The sequence below is a fragment of the Dasypus novemcinctus genome, chromosome 24 (assembly GCF_030445035.2).
Source record: "Dasypus novemcinctus isolate mDasNov1 chromosome 24, mDasNov1.1.hap2, whole genome shotgun sequence".
NCBI lineage: Eukaryota > Metazoa > Chordata > Mammalia > Cingulata > Dasypodidae > Dasypus > Dasypus novemcinctus.
The window spans coordinates 21,045,100-21,066,371 of NC_080696.1; the positions used below are offsets into that span (position 1 = coordinate 21,045,100).

The 21,272-nt window shown below is 41.6% G+C and overlaps 1 long non-coding RNA gene across 1 annotated transcript; it reads right to left on the bottom strand.

Annotated features, from left to right (window-relative positions):
- Nucleotides 1-5,744: 5,744 nt before the first annotated feature.
- Nucleotides 5,745-17,597, bottom strand: LOC131275860 (uncharacterized). The gene is made up of 5 exons (XR_009183333.1): nucleotides 17,386-17,597; nucleotides 16,695-16,791; nucleotides 7,522-7,842; nucleotides 6,468-6,549; nucleotides 5,745-5,840 (listed from the first exon to the last, which is right to left on the bottom strand). It is a non-coding gene; the product is annotated as an uncharacterized lncRNA (long non-coding RNA).
- Nucleotides 17,598-21,272: the final 3,675 nt, after the last annotated feature.

Below are 21,272 nucleotides of genomic sequence, written 5' to 3' on the forward strand. Positions count from 1 at the left end.
TGTTATTTAATATATTCTTTCTTGAGAAAGGATTGCATTTAAACCATGTGAAACAAACTAAAGGCTTCATCACTTACTCTATCCAAGGGAGGCTCTTCAAAACACACTTCTAGGGAAGTGGATTTGGCCCAACGGATAGGGTATCTGCCTACCACATGGGAGGTCCAAGGTTCAAACCCAGGGCCTCCTTGACCCATGTGGTGAGCTGGCCCACATGCAGTGCTGATGCCCACAAGGAGGGCCTTGCCACACAGGGGTGTCCCCTGTGTAGGGGAGCCCCATGTGCAAGGAGTGCGCCCCGTAAGGAGAGCCGCCCAGTGTAAAAATAGTGCAGCCTGCCCAGAAGTGGCACTGTACACACGGAGAGCTGACACAGCAAGATAACACAACAAAAAGAGACACAGATCCCGGGTGCCGCTGACAAGAATACAAGCAGATACAGAAGAACAAACAATGCATGGACACAGAGAGCAGACAACTGGGTGGGGGGGGGGGGGCAGGGAAGGGGAGAGAAATAAATAAAAAATAAAAAATCTTTTAAAAAAACAACAAAAAAACCACACACTTCTACCAAATTCACCACCATGCTATTTCTCCTTATCTGTAACCCAGATCCTCTTGTCTTCTGTCATGTAATTACATTTCTACACTTGGCCTTATTGAAGACAGGGACTAATTGATGGATTCTTATGGGTAAGTTTCAGAAACTCTCTGACCTTATCTTTCGAGTGGTTTTTGCATTCCATTCTTAGAATTTTTAGATCATATTCTACATTGTATTATCTCCAGTACTAGGTGAGGTTGCACCACAACTTTGCCATTATATTTTTAGAGACTATTGAAACGTTGCAAAATACATGAGTGTACTAAATGTTCCATAGCTCTGTAAGTTTCAGGTGTGCTTCTATGGAGTTTGGGGACTGCAGTATCTGACTGAGCACTGAAATCAGCTTGCCTGTAAGGTAGAAAGAATGCTAAACTGTGGGTTAGTTACACTCAATTCCTGCCCGCACAGTCACTGCCATGTGACTTTTGGTAAGCAACTGCAGCCTGAGCTCCATCACTTCTACAGAAAAGAAGTGGATAGACTAGCCTTTTCATTCCAAATGTGGTGGCTCATGAGAATCACCTGGGTATGAATTACACTGCTGACTCAAGGTTCCACCCAGGAGATTAGGTTCTGTAGGTCTGGGTGGGGTTCAGCTGAATTGGAGGTTATTTGAGGTCATGTGCAGCTAAGCTCTTGAGAGAAATTGTAGCAGGAGGGTGAGGATCAGGGTCAGCTTTGTGAATGGGAGTGATTTAAATTGAGCCTTGAAGTGTAGGCAGGATTTCCAAAGGTAGGAATGGGGTGAGGGGCTTTTGAAAAAATAAAAAGAAAATAGGCAATAGGTGAAGATGAGAAAGTAAAGTTTCAAAAAGGGAGTTTGAGGCAGTTTGATCAGCAAGTTCCTTGTTTCTCTGGAGAATGTTTCTAGAGAGTGAGTGATCCAAGAGAAAGAGAAAAAGATCTAGAAGCTCACCTTGATGGATTTTAACTTTAATTCTCCAAGAAGTTGTTCTTACTTGACACATTTCTAGTTACAACAGCTCTCCATCTAGTCTCATTCAATCTCCATTCTGTTTGCCCAGATTCCTTCTTCTTTATTCCTATCTTATATTTTTGTAAACCCCCTAAAAATTGGAAGGAGGAGGGTCATGAGTACTAACTAATCAATTTTTAAAATCTGTAGGCAACATAGAATTTTGATTAGCGAGATTAATTTTGATTTCCCTGTCTGGCCATTGCACTAGCCATGAGCTCCAGAGGGCAGGGAGAATTATATTCACCTCAGGTCTCCATAAACAGAACAGAGCTGGGCACCAGGCTGTACCCACTAATGCTGGTTGGTATGTGATTTCATGTATAGAAATGTCTAATGTGGTAAGAAACACTCTTCTTTTGGAGTGGTAGAAATGTTCACTTCCTTGATCAGGGTGCTGGTTCCAGAGGGTTGACATTTGTCAAAACCCATCCAACTATTCAGTTAGAACAGCTGCATTTTATTTTGTGTGGATTTTGCCTAGTAAAGTTGATTGGAAAACTGAACAACACACATTTTTCCCATATGTGCTCCTAGAACTGTAGAAGTAGGTTTAGGCAGAAGAGGGAGTGTCTTTGTGTGGTTGAATTTTGGAAGTTGAGAAGCGTTGATAAGATACAATTCAAGATCTTTTAGACTTTTACGTCTGATGAAAGGGATGTTGAAAGAAGTTAGTCTGACTTTAGTGTGTAGAATGGACTGAAGCAATAAGAAACCCAGCTCAAGAGAGCCAGATAGTTCTACAAGAGTCTGGAGTGAGGAGATGGCATCATAGTGTAAGAAGTGGGAATAAAGACAAAAGGAGAGAGGACAGTCAAAGAAAACAAGAAAAGGCCTTGGGCTCATCATGAAGTATAAAGATGAGCATCTTATTCATCCAGTTCCTCCTCCAGGTATTCTGTGTCTTTCATCTCACTTAAACTTTGGAAGAGCCCTGCAGGGGGTGTGGCCCTGTTCATCTAAATGAAGCCCATCTGTTCCAAGACCCAAGTTGTCATGACTGTACCCCGGTTTGAATCTGGCTGGCAAAAACTCATGTGGAAAGTCAACCACTCTAGTATTTAACTGCCATCTACATTCTGGCCCAATGGAACAGCTCCTGTTGAGTTGGACGCTTGGGCAGACCTGTGACCTGGGCAGTATCTTCCGTGCTCCTCAGTGTCCTGCATCATGGGAAACTTCTCTCTGATTTTGGGTTATCCACATCCCAATTGCTGGGCCATCTGGTTGGTTGCTATGGCCAGACCCTATAGTTTGTTTGACTTATCATCCCCATCTCCACACCTACTCTGCTTGTTTCCAATAACCCCACTTCTCTGCAAACCCCCATTTGCACTGGGGATTCCTGAGGCATCCTATAGGGTTTTTCTAAGTTTGATCAGACATGATCACTTGCTCCACTGATGAACCCTTCAAGACACAGACCATGGCTGGCTTGGAGTTTGACAAAGACATGATAATGATTTAGGGCCCTTATAGAATCTCTATTTTATAGCATATAATCTAAAAAAGAACAAACCTATTCCTGTTTTTAATAACAGAAATCGTAATGAAATGAATTCACAACATGTGCAATCCCACCTCAAATGTCCTACCTGCACATCCAGCAAAAGGTGCTGATATGGGCCCTAAATGTCATACTCTGGAACATGGTCTAGCAACAGGTCCTTCCTCATACACCTGGGATACTCTTCACCCTCTTGGCACCTTCACCAAATGCCAGTCAAACCTGTCTGTGCATTTGCATCACTGGGGAAGCTTTGCCAAAAGACAAGTATTGGGTCCTCTCCCCCAGAGGCTTCCGTTCAGCTGGTCTGAGGTGGGTCCATGTCTTGGCATCCTTGGGCTGCTCTAACAGGTACTAGAACCTGGGTGGCTCAAAACAACAGGAATTTAGTTTTCACGGTTCTGGAAGCCAGAAGTCCAAAGTCAAGGGGTCGGCAGAGCCATGCTTCCTCCTAGACCAATAGGGAAGACCCCATTCCCTGCCTCTTCTCCCATCTGGCGGTGGCTGGCTGACAACCCATGGAGTTCTCTAACTCAACTGTCACATGGCCTTCTTCCCTCTGTCCAGCTGTCTGTCTGTGTACACATTTTGTCTTCTTATAAAGATACCAGAGACACTGGATTAAGGCCCCATGCTATTCCAGCAGGTCCTTATTTTAACTTGTCTAATTCCATCTGTAATGACTCTATTTCCAAAGAAGTTTACATGCTGTGGTCCTGGGCATTAGACCATCAACATATCTTTTTGGGGAACATATTTCAATCCACAACAGCCCAGGAATTGTCTTTTTCTTTAAAGCTCCCAGGTGATTTTAATGGGCACACCCTAGCAAAGCTCCTCTCTATTCCTGGCAATAGGAGGTTCAAAGAGGTTGAATCACCTACTTAGAGGTTTCACAGCTTAACTAGCCTACCCCTGGTCCAGCTGCCTTACCTCGAGGCTCCGGTTCCCTTTTCCTGTTGTTGATATCAGGGGGCAACTGTGGGTACATCCTGGGTCCTCATCCTAGGAACTTTCTGAGCCACATGCTGGAGCTCTATCTTCAGAAAGCCCAGACAGATGGCCTCAGTTGTCAGCATCAGCTCAGGGCAGAAGTATAATCAGCCACCTCCATTATGGCACAGCCAGGGCTGCACTCAGAGTCACACTGGCACACTCCTAAAAGCCTCAGGAAATCGGTGATGCTTTGCTTCCCCAAACACTGATCTTTTCAGAATTGCAAAATAAGAAAAAAATAAGCTTCTACTTTCTGGCCCTTCTAACTCATCTGAAATAGTGCTGCAATGTGGCTCTCTAAATACCTCACCCCTGCTGGTTTTCTGTTGTCAACAGGATGAACTCCAAACTCTTTTCCTAGCATCCACTGCCCTCCTCTGTCCCACCACTTAATTCTCAGTAGGTACCACACACTAATCCGTTTCACAAACATTTGGTGCCAGCCAAACTGGTTCATTAATTATTTCCCTAATCTGCTCCCAGAGTCCTTTGCCTTTGCTCACACCATTGTCCAGGATTTGGAAATCTCAAACTCTCCAGTCAGCATTCTCTGTCCTTCTTCTTTTAATGCCCCCATAAAAGGTCACTATCTCTACCAAACATCCTGCTATTGATAGCTCTTCCTGATCCAAATTCCCAAATGATGATTTATGTATTGGTTCCTGCCTCAGGGCCTTTGCATTTACTTTGCTGTTCAATCTTTCTAGCTCCTTCTTGTAACCAATTCCTTCTAAAGTTTCAGCCCCCACTGCCTCGGTGACTGTGTCACATCTTTCTTCCAGTGCATATCATCATCCCAAATGATCTCGGTTTTTTATTTGTCTGGGTGTGTATTGCCTGCCTTGCCCTATTTAGCTGTCGGCTCTGTGACAGTTAGGACTTTATCTTATTCATCACTCTACCCCCAGCACCTAGCACAGTGTAGAGTCTCAGTCACTATTAGTGGAATGAACTAATGCATGGATGCAATTATTTATGCCTGCAGTGCGCCACATTGTTCTCCAGGGGTGGCAGCCTTGAACTTATAGCCCAGACCCTGCTGGGCGACTACTATCTGTTTATGCCAACGTCTATTTATCAGTCGTCTCAGGTTAGCCCTGGTCACCATTTAGATGGTGTAGTGTCAGAGATGGGGCCTTAGACATCTGACTCCACTAGTGAACAGCCGGAAATCAGGAAGTGGGTGTGGCTGATAGAGAACCACTTGTTCAGGCGGTCAGGGCAATGGTTGAGGGTATGGAAGATCCAACTCTTTAGTTTATTGGGTAAAAAGCAACCTCAATTTTCATCCAGTGTGTAAATGGATTATTTTAAAAAGCAATAGCTCTGCTGTATTTGCAAAAACATTGCATCAAACTTTATACATTAACCTGTAAAAAATGTCATCCAGGGGAGGGGTTGGTGAACTACAGCCTATGGAACAAATCTATCCATTTACCTTTTCTTTTTATTATTACAGTCCACAAACTAAGAATGGTGCTTGTGTTTTAAATGGTATCTAGATAATAGTCTTGTTTTTTTTCTCTTGATTTATATGCCTAAACTATTTACTAATATTTTAAGGAAAAAAAACTGCCAATCTCCTGATTTAATAAAGTTTAGAGCAAACTTTATTTTCCAAAATCTTACAAAGCAAGAAGTGGATGTTGTATGCTGTTGTTCAGAAGATCAAAAGTGCATAAGATGATTCTTACACATTGTTGGTGGGGATGTAAAATGGAATAGCTGCTGTGGAAGTCAATTTGGCTGTTCCTCTGAAAGTTGAAAATAGAAGTACCAAATGACCTGCAATCCCATTTTGCAGTATATACTCAAAATAATTGAAGACACTGATTCATACAGATATTTGCACACCAATGTTTATAGCAGTATTATTCACAATTGCCAATAGGTGGAAGCAACCGAATGTCCATCAACCAATGAATGGACAAAATGTGGTATGTACATACAATGGAATGTTATTCAACCATGAAAAAGAATGAGGTTCTGATACATGTGACAATATGGATGACCGTTGAAGATCTCAGGTTGAATGAAATAAGACAAACACGAAAAGACAGATATCGTATGATCTCACTTATGTGAAATAACTAGAAGAAGCAAATTGCAGAGACAGATGATAGGTGATAGGTTCCTAAGGGCTGGTGGGTAAGGAGAAAGGGATGTTATTGTTAAATGAGCGTAGAGTTTCTGTATGAGGCAATGAAAAATGGGGTAATGGATATTGATGATGGTAGTACAATAATGTGAACATACCACCACTGACTTGTACACTTGAAAGTGTTTAAAATGCTAAGTGTTGAGGTATATATATGTGTGTTACTACAGTAAAAAAGTATTTGCCAAGTGCATAGGATGAAATGAGCATATGTATAACTTACTTGTGCCTCTAGAGAGTTTGCCACAATATAGGAATGAATCTGGTGGAGAGGACATCTACCACGTGACATGAACAAGTTAGTCCTGTTCAGAAGCAAATTCATATCAGTCAGAAATTATCCATTAGGACATTGGGACTATATAAGGAAACTGCTGCATTTGAATTTATTCAGTGACAAATTGAATAGGTGGCTGAAAATGCCAACTTAACCTTGTCACGACCCATTTCCACCAATTTGTGTTAATGCTAACTGCTTCGAATTTTATTTTTAAACACAATATTTCGATATTACAATCCTATCGATTAGTACTAAGTTGTCCCTTCTTAATGGTTACTTAGATCATCCTCAACAGCTAACCAAAGACCTAAGTTCCTGCAGAAGCCAGATGGTGGTCTGCAGTGTGGGACATTCCGGCACTTGCCCACTAGGGGGCTCCATAGAACGTCCGCCGCTGCGCGTACTTAAGAAAAAAAACAAAAAACACGGTCATGTTGCCGGGTCAGCCAAATGTAGCAAAGGTCTTCTGCACAGCCTGCCCAAATGTATAATTTTTGAAAGTACTATAATAAAAAGGTTAAATAATTTCATTATTGAGATGAAAGGGAGTTTTAGGTGAGATTTTACTTAGGCAGAGAAGCCATGTGGGAAGGTAACATAGTCTTGTCCCATTTTCTGTAGAAGAATGCCAAGGAGTGACCCAGAGAATCAACTGGTTGTTGGGAGGAGCGGGAAGGCTGCTCGCTATCTCTGAAAGGAACTCCCTCTCGTAGCGCGCCAGCCAGTCCAAATCAGACTGGCTGTCAGAAGTCCAATTTCTAAACCAAATGCTTGGCTGCTCTGGTGTAAGAAATATTCTGAATGACCCTTCTTTTACCAAAAGTAACATGCAGATGATATCCTTTTGAGGAAAAACAAAACGAAACAAAACGATTTCAAGTCATCCGGACTGCTTTAGTAACATTCAGTAATGATTATGACCTTAATTTTTTTACAGTTCTTCATCATTTTTAAAGACTTTCATTTGCATATCTCATTTTATCTTGCAAAAACATACCTGGGATAGATGTTTGATTTAAATGAATGTCCCAAAATCAAATGACTTTCAAAATATCTGGCCCAACAGTGTTCCTTGATTGTCTTTCAGAGGATTGTGTTTAGTTTACTTTAAACTTCTCTATGCTCTCCTTTCAACAGCACCATCTTTCTGAAGTATATGAAGCATAACCATTTAAGGTAAACAGATATAGCTGAGCTTTTTTGAGCCATCAGTCATTCAGTTCCTACATTTGTAAAACCTTTTCCTAATGCACCTGGTTCTGCAAAGTTACCCAAGAGCTAAGGCGGAGTCCTCTCTTTGGGGTCCTCATGCATTTTTCTGAAATGAAAACAAACATCAGAAAACCCCATTTAAACTGTGTCTTGCTTTTAAACGTTAGGTATGCTCTATCGTGATCTTATATCGCTCCTCCCCAGTTTGAAGAAATGTTACCAGTTTCGGGGCTTTGGAATTATTACCAGATAATAATTTTAAAGTCCTCTGGGTTTAGAAAACAATACACGAGGTAAGCCGTTTCTGATCTCCTGCTAATCCAAGATAATTGCTTTTGGGTTTCACGGGGAATCTGAAAATTCTCAATGCCCTCCATACCGATTCACTGAATGGGTCTACTGGAAAGGAGATTTAGGGAGACTTTGTGCCACTTTGAGCAAGCCTATTTTTAGCAGATTCTATAGCAAAAATAGCCTTTGCTTTACAAACCACCACTTCCCTCTAAGAATCAGATGTACCCACTGAGGAACTCTAAGGTATTCTTTCATAGTCCCCAATTTTCTTTCTCTCATTCTTTTCTCCTTCCCTCCTTCCTTCCTTCTTCCTTCCTTCCTTCTTCCCTTCCCCCCCTCCCTTCTTCTCTTTCATTTGTTAAACGCCTTCTGGTAAACCCCTCAGAAACTATCGTCAGGCAAGGCTCTCTGTTGCCTGTAGATTTTAGGGCGGGCTTGAGAAATAAAGGGTATCCCCTGGGCTTGACATATTAATCCACAGGAGAGAATTTCAGGATTATGTAGGCCACCTGTGATTACTGAACCTCAGGTAAAATCCCCTGGGACAAACTGCCAGTTTGGTTTGCATTCTCTTAACTTGCCACTTGACAGTCAGTTCTGAGGATTTACATTAAAGTTCAACCTCACAACCATAAACCAAGAATCCAAGAATGCTGGAGAGACCAGGTCTGGCCGTACAGTTGCACATGAACTGTGCATGCCAGCATAAAGGCAGGAGGGGCAGTATGCTCAAGTGCAAGGCTCGTTGCGGAGAACACAGCACCTCCCAGGACCACGTGTTCTGCTTCAGTGAGCAAACCCCGCTATCCTGTGAGCCCTGGTGTTCCCCAGGACCCAGATGGTTCCACGCTCTGGAACGGTTTCTCACACCTCCATTTTGCAGGAGAATTAAATGGTGCTGCCAAGTTCTGCGTCGGCCATGTCCTATAAATTCACCTGGTAGGTTTTATTTTCCTGGGTAAATGTGGACTCATAATTGGCCCTTTCTTCTTTAGACCAAAGAGTGTTTTGTTTCCTCCTAATTGTGTTTATTCACATCCTACTGCTCACTCCCTGGGTGGTATGAAGGCACAGGGGTCTGCTTGCCCCAGGTTGGCTGTAAATTAGCCAGGAGCTAGATTAGGTCTGGGGGTGTATGTTCATAACAAAACATCAGGGACAACTAAAAACGCCGAAGTTCACTGAAACAGCCCTGCTTCTTTTGGGGTTAGATATATTCTAAGGCAGAAAATTAATTTTGAGGAATAATAGCCACACCTGAGCAAATACCATGTGCCAAATAATTTGACCTTTTAAATCCTCATAGAAAATACATAAGGTAGGAACTAACAATGACCCCCTTTTTATGAGAAGGAACAAAAGCTTGGAGAAATTTGTCAATTCTCCATGGTCACTGTGGGTATGAACCCTTGTAAATAGGACCCTTTGATGAGCTGACTTCAGATAAGGTGTGGCCCTGGACGGCTCAGTACTGAGAGTCTCATAGGGAACGTCAGAGAGAAAGAGTCAGAGACAGAGAGAGAGACCACCGAGGGAGCAGAAGCTGCAAGTCAGCAGAACCCGGAAGAGAAAGGCAGGGCCAGGAGAGGCCAGCATATGCATTGCCATGGGACAGAGGAGCCCAAGACCAAGGAAGGTGGGCAGCCAGCCCAGAGAGCCAGCCTTCAGGAAGAAAGCATCACTTTGATTTGGACTTCTCCTGTTTTCAAAACCATGAGCCAGTTAGTTCCCATTATTTAAGCCAACCCCCTGACTGGTATTTGCTTTAGTAGTAAGGAAATTAAAATAGCCACAAAGCTGGTAAGTCTTAAAAATAGAGTCCTGAGTGAATTCAAGGTCTAAGTTGTAACAACTATCACCATCTCTGCTAGAAAGTGATAGGAAGGCAACATCTGGTTTGCAGGGTTTGCTATGTATTCATCTGTCTACTCTTGAGTACCCAAAACACTGTTAGGAAAAGTCTGGATTCCAGAAAAACAAAGTTTACTACAACTACTGTAGAGAGGGAGAAGAACTTTCCAGAGCCTTAGTTGACACTTAGAAAGTGAAAATCAGAATAGGGTATTTACAGGGGCTAAAGAGAGGGTGATCTTTTTTTTTCTAAAAATTGTATCTGGAGTTTTGTAGTGTTTTTAACAATCTTTTTCATTTTTTTCTTCCCCTCCCCCTCCCCTGACCCTACTGTTTTTGCTGTCTGTGTCCATTGACTGTGTGATCTTCTGTATCTATTTCTTTTTTTGTCTTCTTTTTTCATCTTTCTCTAGGATTCACTGGGATTCGACCCTGGGCATCTCTGATGTGGAGAGAGGTTCCCTATCAATTGCTCCACTCAGTTCCTGGGTTCTGTTGCACTTCACCTTGACTCTCCCCTTCATCCCTCTTTTGTTGTCATCATCTTGCTACATGACTCACTTGCGTGGGTACTGGTTAACCACGCAGGCACTCGACTCGCCACGTGGTCACTGGTGCGGGCACTTGTCTTGCTGCACAGGCACTTGACTCATCACGCGGGCACTGGCTCTCCATGCAGGCATGCTTTCTCTTCTTCTTTTTCACCAGGAGTCCCCAGGGATAGAACCCAGGTCCTCCCATATGGTGGGTGGAGGCCCTATCACTTAAGCCATATCCATTCCTTGGGAGGGGGTGGTGGTATTGACAGCAGGTTTTGCAAAGAGAGGAGCCACTGGAATTGGGCTGAGGTTTTTACCTTACCAGTTACAGATTGGTGGGCCCAGCAAGGCAAGGGTCTTGACATAAAGCCCTGATGAGACATTGTTAGTGCCGATAAACAACCTGCTGAGCTACTTCACAGTCTTATTTTTCCCAGGAGTGGAAATTTCCTGGAGCAAGCAGCTAAGATATTTTTGCTCAGTGTTTCACAGAGCATGTTGGTTTCAGGTCCCAAGCACTAAGGAATAAATGGCAACGAAAATCAGATGAGATTCCTGCCATCTGGAGCTGGCACCAAGGAGCATTGGGGCTTTCTCCCTTTGAATCCTCATGATCCTTTTAGGAGTAAGCCCCTATCTTTATTTTTTTCAGCTGGGAAAACCAGGGCTCAGACGCATGTATGCAGAGACCCCAATTCATAGGCTGGGCCAGGAACTGAATCCAGGACTTTGATTTTAACTTTTAAAGCTTGAACTGTCCATCTCTGGAACACTGGCATTCAGTCTGGAATATTTCTCCATTTCCATTCTGCTCTCCTGTTCAAAGACGGGAGTCATTAATATACCCAGGACAGGGTCAGGCAGAAAGAGAAGATAATGCAGCTCAGGGGAATTTACTCAGAGGATGATTCCAGAAAATTTACTGTTGCCCTAAGATAACCTGAGGAGAATCTCAAGTGCTTACAACCTCTTAGAATTTACAGACTTTTAAAAAACTTACAGGTTGCTTGAATTTCAGGCTTTTCAATTGTCCATAAAATAGCTATAGGTTGATGGGCAAAAAGTAAACACGTTCCATTTAACATTAAGGAGCATTCACATTATATCTAATTATAGGTTATTATGCTTTCCATTTCTTTATCGTAGTCCTCAGAAGTGTATGCTCAATAACCTTTATCTCAGTAACCAAAACTATATGTTAGTAGGAAAATATTACAAAGTGTTTTAATATTGAGACATTAATAAAAACATCCAGAAAGACATATAAATTCTAATTTTAAAAATTGGAGTGACAGGACCTGTGGTGTTTGTTGTTGTTAAATGAATGCACAATTTTGTCCATAGGAATTGTGCCATTTGTATTTCTTTGTTTTTTGTTTTTTCTTCATATTTTGGTTTCATACATTTATACATTATTATAGTTGTTTAGAAAAAAATTCTAATGGCAGCCAAACTGTTGAAACCAGTGCCTGCAAGAAGGCATTGAATGGTTTTGACCACTAGAGGGCGAATTAGACCAGGCAATTACTACTTCAATCGGTAATCCCAGTGGTCATTTTCGTCCATTACTTAACCCTTTGGGAGGTGAGAAAGATCAATAAAGAATGGAAGCCACCTTTTAAGATTGTTAAAGGGTTAAATGAAAACGGGAGTGAGTTTGATTTAATGAGACTGCAAGGAGATAAAGAGAGGAGAACTTTTTTTTTTTTTAATTTAAAGGGAACTCTGACATCCTTTTCTTTAAATTCAGCCCTGGCTAGCTTTTTTCTTCCTTTTCTCCATGGCCCAGCATCCACCTATGAAGACTTTGTGGCAGAAGCTGAGGTGTGGGGTGCTCACCTGAAACTTCAGAAGCAAGCCCCTCCCCCTCCTTTACAACAAGTGTTAAATATTTAAACAGAAAAGTGTATGGGGCTGCAATTTGTCCTACCACTTCCAAGAATCCAGCTTCCTCGAGGTTTCATCATAGCCTCTTTTAATTTAAGGAAGACGGGAGCAGGTGACACACTAGAAAGCTGTCCACTTTGGCTGCCTCTGTGCTGAGTCTGGCAGGAAGACGACTGTAGAGCCCTTTAGAAACAACAGTGGATGCGCTGAGACAGTGTGCCTTCTAGAGCTCTCGTAATGAGATCAGCCCTTCTCATAGTGGGGGTTGAGAATGGTCTGTTACTCATGAGTGCCTCTTGCCTCCAGACCCACCTTCCTACAGCCACCTTGTGATTCTGGGGCTGGGCTCTGCAAACCACATCTGCTCAGGCAGCTGCTCCCTTTGGGATCTGCCAAGAGGAGGCGCTAGAGGGATGGCACAAGGCTGGAGGGAGCTGGGACCCCTTTCCTCCTGAGTACTTCCTGCCCTTCCAGCATCTCCCCAGCAAGGCTTCTTCACCCCAGCAGAGGCAGTTCCTACAGCCCATCTGCAGTTTTGCAGCCTCACAGCCAGCCTCGCCATGCCCCTCAGGGACTCTGCGTGAGCAGAGCACTTCCCCTCCTCAGAGATGCAAACCCCAGGCTTCTCCTCTAAGCTTCTAAGTCATAATCATTTCAACCTCTTCCTTTTGAAACCCCAACTTGAGGGGATGCCCCTGCTTCTACGACTTTTGTGAGCCCATCTAGTCCCTCAATAAGTCAGAATCATTCTAAAAGTTAAATTGTATTCAAATAACTCCTGAGTGGACCTGACTGATACACTACCTCATATTCTACCCCAAGCCTCATAAATCACCCATATCGCAGATGATTTGGAAATGTGGGAAAGGGGAAGCCGGCCTGGAAGTGCAGGGTTCTGTCAGTGTTAGCACTCATTCCAAAGTAAGGATGGAAGGGAAATGTGAGCTGGCAAAGCAGAGCTGGGGGCCAAAGGCAACTTTAGGTGGATCAGCTCTAGCCCACCCTGATCAACCCGGGTCCAGGCCAGGCAGAGGAAGTACAGTTTGCGCCCTTTTCTTCCTCAGTCTTATCCTGTTCCGTTACCCCAGCAGAGCTTCCTGGAAAATGACTGGTGGATCACATTCACACTAAAGTGTAAATGACTGATAAACTATAATACATCATAGGGAAATCTAAAAGTATGGTCCAGAGGCCCCTGGAGGTCCTCAAAGTCATTTCAGGGGTCCTCAAGGTCACAGCTATTTTCATAATACAGTGATACTCAGGCATTATTTGCTTCTTACAAGTGTACCGTGGAGTTTTCCAGACATTGTATGACATGTGCTATCAAGGCTGATGGAAAACAAGCAGATATGAGAATCCAGCTTTCTGTTGTCAAGCCAGTCAAGGAAGAGCTGTGCAAAGATGTTTAACATGCCGCTATTCTGGAGCAGATTTTTCTGGTTCAGTGGGGGGATTAATGTTTCCTTAATACATTCTATTTACATTAACCTGTAGTGGATTTCTCATTGTTATTTTAAAGAAGTTAACAAAAATATTCTTAAATATCTAACATATTAATGTTGAGTACATTACATACTGATAGATGTAACCCACATAAAGCAAAGTTCTAAACTTGATAAGTTTTAAGAGTATAAAGGGGTCCTGAGACCACAAAGTTTGAGAACCAGTGGAGTTGACTGTAATATAAAGAGATAAATGGTAGACTTAGAATGGTCAATGAAGGCAGTTTTGGGGTTTTATTTTTAATTTATTTACAGAAGGTTAGGCCTGAAATGCCCCTGGATGTCCAAATAGCAAGGCTTAGAGCCAGGACCAAAAGCCCAGATTTTCCTTCTTTTTCATCAACAATTCCCATCTGCCAGAAACTTGGAATTGGGATAAATCCTGAGCCCCTAATTCTGAGACTTACATTACAGACCTTGTTCTTAGTACAAGCTGAATTGATGCTGAAGAAAGCAAGGGGATTTCTTTAAAAGCAGGAGAATCAAGGAACAGAGGTGACTCAAGTGGTTAGGCACCGGTTAGGCACCGCCTCCCTCCCACATTGGAGGTCCTGGGTTCGGTTCCCAGTACCTCCTAAAAAAAAAGACCAGCACACAAAAGACCCAGCAAATGCAAACAATGAGGGGGTGGGAGAGAAATAAATAAGCAAAATAAATCCTTAAAAAAAAAAGGAAAAGATTAAAAAATTTTTAAAAGTAAAAGAATCATTACTATCTGCTTTGGAAAGCCAATTATAGCTTTCCCTTCTGTGACCTAGATGAATTTTTCTAAGGTGTTCATAGGTCTGTGATGAGCAATTCTCTCTTTCTTAAAGTTTAAGCAAAGATTGGGTTGAACGTATGAAATTATCATTTTTTTGTGTGTGAGTTAAAACAACACAGCTGAATGTTGGAAATTTCATATGGTGTGATCTAATAAATTCTGTGGCAATAATTGCTACTTTGCAAGTGCTTTGCCCTTTAGTGTGTGCAGAATAGCTGTCAACTACTGTTACTTTACCAAAGCAAGATATCTTAATAGGGATGGATGGTAAGCCTTTTCATTTTGGCTTTATTTTGGCATGAACTTGAGAGCAAGCCAGGCCTATCAATTCCAAACTCTGTGCTCTTAGACCATTGGTTAACGAACAATTTCTATTAATTAGCACATCTCCATACTCCAATGTCGTATTAACCTCTATTTCTAATATAAATCATTGAAGGATCCTTAGAGTGTTTTCTGGATCATAGAAAAAATAAGGTTACTTTCCTTATAACTCCCAAATACAATGTTTTACATTGAGAATTGGTAATCTGTGTTACCTCACCCAAATATTGAATAATAAAAAGCATCATTAAGGCTAAAATGTACAGCATTCTTATTTGGAATGATGGAAATATTTTGGTATTGGATGGTGGTGATGGTAGCACAGCATTGTGAATATAATTAATGGAGTTGAAATATGTATTTGAATGTGGCTAAAAGGGGAAATGTTAGATTGCATGTATGGTAGCAGAATAAAATTAATTTTAAAAAATCCTTGGAACTACATTACACAAACAGTGAACTCTAAGTTAAACCAGGGACTATAGTTAATAATATCATTATAAAAATGTGCTATCATTGATTGTAATAAATGTACCATACCAGTGCAAGGAATTAATAATAGAGTGGTAAATGGGAACACTGGATTTTATGTATGATTGTTCTGTAAACCCACAACTTCTATAATAAAGGGAAAAACAGATCATCCCATTTTCTGGTGCCAGGTTTCTGCACATTTGCCCTTCTGCTCTGTGGGCTTTAGCATCGGAAAAGTATGGATCGTAATATTTACCTCAAATCTGTGCTGAGGAAGCACAATAACTTAAGAGAAGTTCTCTCAGTGCCTTTCTCCACTCAAAACATGCATGTAGTAATATTATTACAAAGTCAATAAAAACATGCATGTACTCATGCACATGCACAACCTCACACATGCACACATACACAGGGTCATACACTCACATGTGTGCTCACATACGTGAACACCTGGATATGTTGGTGGCAAGATACCTGGCGATTCTCATTCCCGATTACCTCCTCTAGGGAGGGTGAAGCTGGTAGCCTCTACCGCTGTGCCTGTGGGACTACTTTAGAGGCCACGTGTGGAGGAGGAGGGACCTTAATCCAGAAATTAAAACTGTGCTTCTTATTCAGTTACATTTCTCTCTGGTGTGTTACACGCATGGCAAATCTGTCATCCTCTGGGCTAAGTTTCCTCATCTGCAAGATGAAGGCAGGGGAAGATGATCGCAGTCACCTGGGCCCTGACAGTGGTTCTTTGATGAGCACGAACAGGGATTTTGGAGCCCAGAAGGCACAAGTTCAACTCCCAGCTTCCCTCTGGGGTAGTCCAAGGATTTGGAAGTCCTGTCTCTTCCTTGGTTACAGTGGAGTGCTGTCAGCCTCCTGGGTCTTTGTGAAGATTCAATGAAATACAGAAACACCCCTCTAAAAAAAAAACATGCACACTAAGGGTCTCGGGTGGATTCTCAGCTAACTCCCACAGAAGGGTGGCTGGCAAGGGACTGCCCGCAGGTGAAAACACCCTAGCTGGAGCTGAAATGCTCGCCCACAGCCCAGTGCAGGCACCCCACTCCTGGGCCCTGAGAGTGAAGAAGAAAATCCTCCTGCCTCCTCTGAATGAACTCTACGCTGTGTTCAAACATTTTACAAAGAAAAAAAGGAAGGAAACCCCTTCCACCCACTGTGGTACACCTTGGTGTTTGCCATTATTAGAACAGCAAACTGAATACTATTGATTCAGAGGGTTTGTGGTTTACCGACCTAGTGCAGGGAAGTTCCTCTTCCCACCCCTGTGACTCATGAATACACAGCGAATCCTAAATAGTTTATTTACCGTTTGAGCAGTCTTTTGCTTCTTGTTCCATTTCCCTTTGGTCGGATTACCCAGGCTGCTTCCTTTACCCACAAAAGCAAAGGGAAGACAAGTAATCCTGTTTCAGAAACGAAGTAAGATGTAAGACCATGGATTTTATATTTAAAAAAAAAACAACACTCAGTAAAGGGTCTGATAGGCAACATCTCAGTTCTAGTTTCATTCCTGGCAAAATTATTCAGAGTGCCTCTTTTCACTCCAAAAGACTCCTGGATTGGATGATGAGTTACGTAGCGACCTTATGAGAAGCAGAACACTTTGGTAGGTGGAAGCAAGGCAGGGGCAGTGCAGACCCCTGACCGTCCATGGGGCAGGTGGTAAAGGGGATTACTTACTAAGCTTTCTGAACTCAAATGCCTTTTTTAAAAAAAGATACTTGGATTACGTAAATGTTACATAAAAAATGTAGGTGTTCTCATATGCCCCAATCCCTCCCCCTCCCACACTTTCCCACATTAACAACATCCTTCATTAGTGTGGTACATTTGTTACAATTGATGAACATATATTGGAGTATTGCCACTAAGCATGGATTAGAGTTTACATTATAGTTTACACTCTCTCCTGCACAATTTTGTAAGTTATGAAAAGATATATAATGGCCTGTATCTGTCACTGCAATGTCCTGAAAATGCTCCCATATTACACTTACTTTTCTCTTCACTCAGAGCCTGTGGTAGTCACTGCCTCCACATCAATGATAAAAGTTCTTCCATTACTAGAATCATAAGTCTATGGTAGAATAACAGTAAGTTCACTCTAGTCCATTGTTCACTCCCAACCCTGAGGATTCTGGCATGGTGATGCCCACTCTGCCTCTAATTGAGAGGGGGCTCAGATCCAATGGGGCAGACGTCTTTTAAAACCTTGCTGCTGGAGGTTCAGTCCTGGCCAGCTACACCTGGTCACCTAGTAACCAGTTAGAATACAGAATCTCAGGCCCCACCCCAGACCTATTGACCACAAGCTGCTTTTTCCCTGGACCCTGGATGGTCCCTGCACATGTCCAAGTTTGGGAGCAGTGCCTCGGGAAACCTTGCCAGGAGCACTTTGAGTCCTAGGCTTTGGGACTTTGTCAGTAGTCCATCAGAAGTGGCAGGATGAAGTTTTGCAAAGTCTTAGAACCAAAGGATTTCAAAGCTTAAAAAGGCCTTCCTTCAACGGGTAGCTAACTCCGATTCCCCTCTGAATGTCCTCTGTTGAGAGTTCTATAGTCTTCTTGGGGACTCTGCTCTCTGATAAGAGAGCTTGTTCCAAAGTGACTCCTGAAGGTCAAGTTGAAATTTGCTTCCCTAGAACTACCAATCACTCGCTTGTCCATCGCATATCTTTACAGAGCCGAGCAAAGCAAAGACCAAGTTCCTTTCCCTATGACGGTTTTTGGGAACACTGAGCCAGTTCCCATATCTGACCCTGTCCCAGTTCCCTTTTGAAAAAATCTAGGAGATTCACAATTGCACCCTTAAGAAAGAATAAAACTTAAGTAACCGCAGATCCAGGACTCCATGGTGCCCCATAGAAAGCCATATTGACAGATGAGATGCTGGCCTCTCACCATCTTTCCTTCACACTAGCACATTATTAAATTTATGGTTCCCTGCTGCTTTCCCAGGATGTCTAGTGGAGAGTCATGGATCGCTGGATGCAAAAACAGATTGTTCTCTCTGTCTATGGCCAATAGTACCTTCAAGATGGGGATCTAAAGAAAAGGATGCAAATCTCGATTGACAGCAACAATCAATCTTTGTCAAACATCTCTACTGAACACTTCCTATGAATGATACTCTGTGCTAACCTTACCAGCTAGAGCTGAAGATGTTCCAATCATATGCAGTAAGGAAGCTAGGCTAGAAGAATGCAACAAATACAAGTATCAGTCATCACTTGACTGTCTTTGGAGGTCCTGGCCTCTAAGAATTAAGGAAGTAGATATAAATGGTCTCCAAGCAGCCAAATAAAAGAGTATCCTCCAAAATGTATTCACCAAATGCAATACAGGTGCCCCAATGATGAAAGAAGTTGCTGAGGTGGAAGAAGGGAGGGTCCAGGATAGGGTATATGGGACCTCTTATATTTTTTAATGTAATATTTTTTGTGATCTATGTATCTTTTTTAAAAAGACAATTAAAATTGCTAAAAAATAATAAAATGAAAGGATATAATCAAATCTGAAAAAAAAAACAGTATCCTCAATAACCTAGTAATAATAACCACTATGGGATGCTTCCTATAGGCCTTATTCATAAATAGTGTTTTCCTTCTTCCTACTGAGTGCACTGTTAAACCCTCTGGGCAGCTAGGCAGCTGAGGCTCGGATGGGCTGTTACACAGCTAATGATGGGCAGAATCAGTATTGGACTGTACAACCGAGTACCTCAAAGTCTGTCTTCTTTACCAGGGGACAACACGGACATTCAATCTACTCGGTTTTATTCCCCACACAAGCTTACCTAACCAAGTAGAGGGATGGAGATAAAGAGTAAAACAGCAGCAAAAAATTAAAACTAATACTCTTCCCTCTGTCAGAGTAGGGTTGAACCAGGATTTCAAACACAGTCGGGAATTATGTATTACCATATTATAGATCCAGATTCTTCTACTCTTCCAAAATATAACTTATATTAATAGTTAAAACATGGACTTGTCCAGAAGAACTTAACTTAAATTAGGTGTGATCTAATTGAGATGCTGGGGAAGTGTGTGAAATATTTTAGTAATATTTCCACCAGAATGGTTAAAATAGGGTATGCTATATTATTCCCTGGTGCTGTGATGTAAATGAAGTTCTTTTGTAGGTGATTGTGAGTAAGGCTGACCTAGCTTTAAACTCTGGCTCTGCCGTTTGCCAGCTTTGTAAACTTGAACAAATAACCTAAAAAACTTTTTGTGCCTCAGTTTTGTCATTTGCAGGGTAAGCGTAATAATCACCCTCCAAGGTACATAGCACATAATTAGATTTATCACAGGAAAATAGGTGATATTGCATTTGTAAGACTGTTTTTGCAAAATATAAATGCAAATATACTAGACAGAAGGAAAAAGAATAGCAGTCGTTTACATGTTATTGTGTCATATAGCATAAAAGCCAGCTTCCCAGGGGAAGCACAGAGAGTTTGAGAGATGATGAGTTTTGTTTGTTTGTTTATTATTATTATTATTATTATTATTGGAATAATGAAAGTGCTTTAAGAATGATTAAGGTGATGAATATATAAATATGTGATTGCACTGAATACCATTGATTATATACTTTGGATGGATTTAGGCTTTATTAATATGTATCAATAAAATTGATTTGTTAAAAAAAATCAAAGATATGTCAGTTTGAAAAAGGCATGCCAATACACAAGTATACAAATGGATATAGAAGGTCATGAACATGTACAAAAATATATTTCTATACCCTTTGGGCAAGAGAATACTATAAATGTGGGCACAGGGTTGGGAACTACAGGTTAGTCATTCTAATTTCTTCACTGTAAATTCATGAATAAGGTTAAGTTTGTAGGCTGGGCAGAATGTCAGGTATTTTGGTAAAGGCAGTATGTTCCATGTTTAGAATATCATGAACCAAACCTCAAGAATGAACAAGAAAGAAGAGCTGGAAAGAATAGTAAACTTAGTGTGAGAATGAAAGCAAGACATTAATAGGCAATGGGGAGAACAGAGAGTTTAGCTTTGGACATTAAAGGCCCAGGAAGAGAGCCAAGACATTCACCTGATAGTTTGCAGCCGAAGAGACTAGAACACTGAAGAGCTGAGAAAGCCCAGAAAGAAATAAGCCCCAGGGAGGAGAGATGAGACTTATGCTAGCCTACAGCTGAGATAGGAAGAAACTAAGACCATGGAGCCTTATGAGAAAGAGGAAGGCTGAACCCTCAGAGAGAATGGCAGCCATCTTGCTCTAACATATGGCAACAGTCTTTGGTGAGAGAAGTAACTTACTCTTTATGGCCTATGACTCTAAGGTCCTACAACTAATAAATACCCTTTATAAAAACCAATAGATTTCTGGTATCTTACATCAGCACCCCTTTACTGACTAATACAGCAATTACTATGTAGAATATTCTTTTGGCTTTTGAATATTAAATGTCACTGTAAACAGATTTTTAAGTTTTGTTCAATGTTAATAAAAGTTTTCTAAATTAAAAAAAATAGGCAATGGTAAGTTGGCTTTTATGCTATATGACACAATGACATTGTTCTGGAAATGTTTTTCTGTAAAGGGTCAGATAGTAAGTATTTTAGGTTTTATGGGCGATACAGTCTCCATCCCAACTTCTCAATTCTGCCATTGTAAACAAAAGTCGCCATAGACAATCTTTAACTAAGTGGTCATAGCTATGTTCCAATAAAACTTTATTTAGAAAAGCAGGTGGCAGGTGCAATCTGGCCCAGGGATCATCGTTTTTCAACCTCTGCTATAGAAGATGAATTTAAAACAAACAAGCTGGAGGAAAAAAATACCACCATCACCACCAACAACAAAACACTTGGATTCTCACCATCAAGAAGCTTCTTGAAATCTAGTCCAAG